Here is a 6,394-nt window from a genome sequence, read left to right on the forward strand (position 1 = left end):
AAATAAAATCTTTCACATTATTTCTTTTATCAATTTATTATCTAATAATTTCTTTATTACTTGTTTTTTTAAGGTTTCATCCATGTAGGGTTGCATCATAGGCAATCACATTCATAATTAAACAACAATATTGTCAGTCATGGCTTACATGGGGTTCAATGACTGATGAAGTCAGAGAAATCTTCTTCAAACGTTTTAAAGTATTTTTTGTGATATTTAATATCAACAATACTTGTTATATTAGAGTTGTTGCATTTAATTAAAATGTCCATTTCATTTGGTATTGAGCATTTTTCATAATTGAATTCTCAGTTATAATTTCTTTAAAGTGTTCTATTAAAAATTTCTTCACATTTTTAACCACAAATTTTGTGTTTACATAGAAAAAAGTCTGTTGGAAACCTGAATATGAGGAAAGGATTAAAAAAAACTTCCACTCAAAAGCTGCACATTGGTTCTCTGAAATGTTCATGGAAGCTAGAAAAATGGGAAAAAGCCTATGTACTGTACGGTCCTCGGGCGTTGACCAAAGTAACGCGGTGGGACCCCGAGAGATGGATCCACTAGAAAGTACTGTAGGGCAGGAAGAAGTTTCTGTAAGGTCCACGGCCTCGGGTGTTGACCGGCCTCGGGCGTCGCCCAGGTTCAGCATAATAAAGGCGCTCGGGGAGCTTGACAGGCCATGGAAGTGTCCCCTCTTGATACCCACGGGTAGGGATAATCGTGGAGGAGGTGACACAGTAGGAGGCAGTACAAGAGGAGGCGGCACAGTAGGGGCGTGGAGGTCTCGGGCCTCGGCACCCCATACAGTAATAATAGATAAGGAAAGGTGGTTTTCAAGCCACACCCCAGTTACAAAAAGGGAAGACCCAACTCACGAGGGATCCGTGCATGGGGTGTAGGGACGCGACAGTACGCACCACCGTTGGAAAGCCATTGGGGCAGAGACGACCCATGGGAGGGTCACATCCCAGAGGGTGATCTACATGCATGGCACGTGAGGAAGGCAGGGAACTCCCAGGGTGGATGACTTAGAGAATGGGCGCATGAGTTGGCACCCATGCAGTCACCCCGCGGGAATTGCACTTCGACAGGGCAACCTTATATACTGAGAAGCCCCTAAGACTGGGAACAGTGTTGTTAAGGAGCGCCCCTAGAATGTGCAAGTCTCAGGATGACAAGTGTGTGAATCAAGTGTGTTCAAGCTTTGAAGAATCCAAATCCCTTTGAAGGTTGATGAAAGGCTGGATGTGCTTGTTGTTGCTGAGTTGTCTTTAGATAGGATTTGGGGTAGAATTTATGTATAAATCCACTCTTGATTGAATCCAAAGCATAAGCACTCTCAAACCTTTTATTTGAAATGAGTTTTTCAAACTAATTGAAAAACAACCTGTTGTTTTGTCGAAACAACCGATTGTTTTATACTTAGGTGTTTTTAGAAAGGTTGAAAATTGTTTTTGATGGTTGACTTGCTGTCAAACCAAAACAATGGATTGAATCGTGAAAACAACCGATTGTTTGTTTTGGGACCATAACAAAAAACTATGTTGTGCTTTGACTGAACATTAAATGATTTTATAACTGAGTACGCTCTAAATTTAAATGCTTTGACCAGTCTTTGAAAGCAATAAATAGTTTGTTAAGTTTGTGTAAAAAATAACTAAGTTTTAATCATAGAAAAACATATTTGAGTTTTTCACTGATTTGGCTTTTGAAAGAGTTAGAGATTGCTTTGAGATTGTTGGATCAAAGAGAGTGTGAGATAGGATTTTCATCTTGTATTGATTTCAGATTTGTTCTGTAACAAGTGTAATCCTCTGTACTTTGAAAGAAACTCTATGTGTATAGCTGAGAAGTGTTGTGTGTTCTTGAGGTTGTCAAGATCAGTATTCTTAGTGGTGTTGTGCTGAAGCCAAAGGAAGTGTGTGTCTTGAGGGGATCAAGGTCACTTCTTTGGTGGTATTGTAAGTAATCTAGGGTTGATTGCTTAGTGGATTCCCTAGTGGTTTCTGGGAAGACAGGATGTAGCTCTTGGTTAAGAGTGAACCAGTATAAACCTTCGTGTCCATTCTCTTTATCCTTAAACTCTTTAATTTCAGTTTTAAATTTGTGAACTGGTATAAACAACCGATTATTTCTGCGAAACAACCGATTGTTTTTCTGGTGTTGTGCTTATTTGCTTTGTGTTTTGGCAAACTGAATTCTGATTCAAGTATTTCTCGAAGTGATTTCATTCTTGACTTAAAAGTTTGTGAAAACCCTCTTTAAACCATTCACCCCCACCCCCTCTAGTTTAAAGCCATACATTCTAACAGTTTATGGTGAAGCAGGTGTTGGGGTGGCCTGGGCAGAAGAAGCGAGAGGAGCGGTAGGAGAGGCAGGCATGGTTGGGTGTGTAGAGGTACCCGCCTTGCCAAGTGAGGCATTGTTGCGAACAAACAAGAGTCCAGCTAGTCTTGCCCGTTTCTCAGCGTTTAGCACCATGCCTGCACCAAAGAGGAAGAGTTCAGAATCAAGTAAACAAGAGAAATCAGAGAATTGGTACAAGTATGAGTTAGTAGATAAGAGTATGGTGATGTATGAAAGAGATCGAGAGCAAGTTCTTGTACCAATATAACTACCTAGCTCGTCTGGGTTATATTCCTTTCTGATGAGCTCTGTGATGTCAAATACGACTTCCAAGCTGGCCAGCAGCTGGCATACGTTTCGATCAGCGGATGAGAGCTCATCCAAGCTCTTAGCTTTCTTGGACTTTGATCCGGTCGGTCATCGGTGGTTGATGACGTCAGCAGAAGACAATCACGTGGACCACTTGTAGGGTGACACGTGGACCGGGTGACAGAGAGATCAGGGAGCAGATCATCCAAAGAGGTGATCGGTGGTCAGTAGTCAGGTGGCCACCGATAGACCAGTTGGCAGAGAAGTTAGGGGACAGATCACCCAGAACGGTGATCGGTGGCCAGTAACCAAGCGGTCATCGACAGATCAGTTCCCAGATGAACACCTGGGGGCAGAACGCGAGAAGCAATAGAACACCGATCAGTCGTCGGATGCATGGTCATCGGGGGCTCATGTTACACGCAGTTAAGCTGGGGCTGAGGTTACCAGCAAGAGCGTCACGCACGGACCTCGCATGAACACGTCTCAGAGAATCGTGCATGAGAATCGTGCATCCGTGCTGCCGAAGGTACAGACAATCGCAGACACGCGCAGACACTCACGTTCTACTGATTCTGGAGGTACGTTGCCACAGAAAAGCACAACAGGGTTCTGACACATGCTAGAGAGGCATAACAGAATTCTGTTAGGCGCAGGTACAGAGGGAGGCATAAAAGAGAATCAGAGTGAGATTCAGAGGGATAGTTTTTTACACGCTGTTTTTACACACATTGTTTTTCTAGTGATTCTGTGATCTGACTTGAGCGTCGGAGCGCCACCGGCCGCAGAGGCGCCACTTTGTGTTTTTCAGGTTTTCAGATAGGCTATCTGCGGTGCGGACTTGGAGGGCACGTGGTGTCAAGCTGGTGAGGAAGATCGTGACGAGGCAACACTCTTGCACTAAGTCAACCGACAGGATCAGACTTCACTTCGTTCACCCAGTAGAGGAGAAAGCCACCTAGGGTTGTGCGGTCATGGTCAGAGCAGCACACCCTGAAGAACTTGCCTTTGAGTCCTTTATAGGATTGTTAGAACAAGGTGAAGATGACTTTCCCCGTTACCCCACTCAGACTGACCCACTGGTTGTTCCTAGGGCTTTTGGCCTCGAAGAAGTGCAAAAATATATCTACAGATGGGGGGTGGCCAAAATAGCCGCAAAGGATGGAGAAAGCCCTGATGAAGGACCAACTATTGGGATGCAACTGGGCAGGGGCAATTTTGAGTTCAGTAAGTAACTCCCTTTCGAAGCGAGTGAAAGGAAGGTGCTGCCTAATGCGCTTGAAAACCGTTTGATAAAAGAAGAAGAAAGGTTCACCATCATTGGCCTGGTTGTCTACGCACACGGGTTAGCCAGCAACGCAGGGGCGAACTGATATGTATGCGTTGTGGACCCTACCGAACGCCCTACCCACGAAGTTGGGCTCACTATCCAAATGAGCCCTCCAATAAGCGATGGTTGTAAGAGAAGAGGTCTCTGGGAGAAGCCTATCGGAGGCCCAGGGGTATGATGTTCTGTAATTGACGCTAGGAGGAGGAGGGTTGGCTGTGATTTTCATTCTCGTCATGGTCAAAAAAGCTGGGAAAGAAAAGGAAAGGTTCAGCAAATGGAGGCTATGGCGCGAAGCTAAAGGAAAACCCAGAAAACCCTACCCACGCGAGAAAACTCAGAAAACAGGCGAACGAGGAAAATGCTGAGAAAAACGTAAATGCGAGAATCTAAACAGTCCCAGACATTTTATCCGTACATAAGAGCAAGAGTAAAGGGCAATCAATGCGTAAAATCATACCTTTGATGGTTGATCAGCGAAAGTTTCGATTTTTGTAAGAAGGGGATCAGAGAAGCTCAAGGAAGAAGATGAACAGTGTAAGAACAAGTGCAAGTGATGGAACAGTGCCTGGAGCGCGCAATTTTGAAGGACTTAATGTAAACTTGAGAAGCGCAAGCGACGTTAAGTCCCAACCGCACGATTAAGCCACGTGTGCGTTGATCACAACATGAACAGGAAGGCGTCACTTCAGTACACTGTGCCTGTCCTGTCACAGGATGCCACGTAGGACGATAGGGCGAGGCCATAGTCTCTTCGTTGAACAAGTTGTCAGCTCGAGACTGGGGGGCTTGTGTACCGTATGGTCATCAGGCGTTGACCAAAGTCAACGCGGTGGGACCCCGAGAGAGGGATCCACTAGAAAGTACTACAGGGCAGGAAGGAGTTTCTGTAAGGTCCACGGCCTCGGGCGTCACCCAAGTTCAGCATAATAAAGGCGCCCGATGAGCTTGGTAGTCCAGGGAAGTGTCCCCTCCTTATACCCATGGGTAGGGATAACCGTGGAGGGGGCGGCACAGTAGAAGGTAGTACAAGAGGAGGCGACACAATAGGGTTGTGGAGGCCTCGGGCATCGGCACCCCAAACAGTAATAATAGATAAAGAAATGTGGTTTTCAAGCCACACCCCCAGTTACCAAAAGGGAGAGACAACCCATGGGAGGGTCACGTCCCAGAGGGTGATCTGCATGCATGGCACGTGAGGAAGGTAGGGAACTCCCAGAGCGGATGACTCAAAGAATGGGCGCATGAGTTGGCACCCATGCAGTCACCCCCGCGGGAGTTGCACTTTGACAGGGCAAACTTACACACTAAGAAGGCCCTAAGACTAGGAACAGTGTTGCTAAGGAGCGCCCCCAGAATGCGCAAGTCTCAAGATGACACGTGGAAAGAAACACCGGGAAGGTATATAAGGTTTTACGATAAACAGAATAAGGTACGTTTTACACATTCTAAGACATTTGGACCGAAAGCTAGCATTTTCAATTACGATTCAGTTATGCATTTCTCTGAACATTGACCTTACGGTGTTCTGCGACGAGAAATGTTTGGTGTTTTCTGTCCAATAGCTGACTTGACCGTTGGAGTGCAAACGGCCGCGAGGGTGCCATTTGTCTCTCTGCTTCAGGTGTTCACGGCGGAGGAAGGAGAACGTTGGAACAGAAGCAAAGGAGTTATTGGAGCACGGTTCGTAGAGATGCACGAAGGTGTTCGAGTCAACCGGCGGGAACAACCTATTTGGATGTTTGATGATGTGTGGACTTCTTTGCTATCCCAGTGGAATTCACCCCACTTTCGATCCAAGTGTATTCAAAACCAAAAAAACCAAACATCTAACACGGGTGGTTCTTTACACATAGGTGGCTCCATTAGTACACATGAGCATGCCATTCGCATGGTATGTATTCACGAAACATATAAGTTGCATTGGGATTTGTTTGTAATTGGTTTTGAATTATGTTTTATGATTACATACTTATTCAGGAAACATATAAGTTGCATTGGATATTGTTTTTAATTGGTTTTGAATTATGTTTTATGATTACGTATTACTCTATTATACAATGTTTGAAGGTTATATATTTGATAATAGTACATTGGATTATATCAAGTTTAAGAAGTTAGATGATATTCTTTTTCATAAGAATAATATTATTTATGTTTGTTGTTTATAGGCAAAATAGTTAGGTCGTCCTGCATATATTAATGAGGTATTTATGCAGACTATACGAAAAAGTAATGGTGAATTTGTTGATGAAAGATCGAGACGTACACACGTCAGTTATATTTTGTTGTTATTTTTATTTATTTTAGTTACATATTGTACATTTGACATTATTTTTGTGTATCAATAATAAGAAGAATTTCATAGTAGACTTTCCCAAGTCAGATCAGAGGTTTGTATATCAGAAT

The sequence above is a fragment of the Phaseolus vulgaris genome, chromosome 7, assembly GCF_051622355.1.
Source record: "Phaseolus vulgaris cultivar YP4 chromosome 7, ASM5162235v1, whole genome shotgun sequence".
Classification (NCBI taxonomy): domain Eukaryota; kingdom Viridiplantae; phylum Streptophyta; class Magnoliopsida; order Fabales; family Fabaceae; genus Phaseolus; species Phaseolus vulgaris.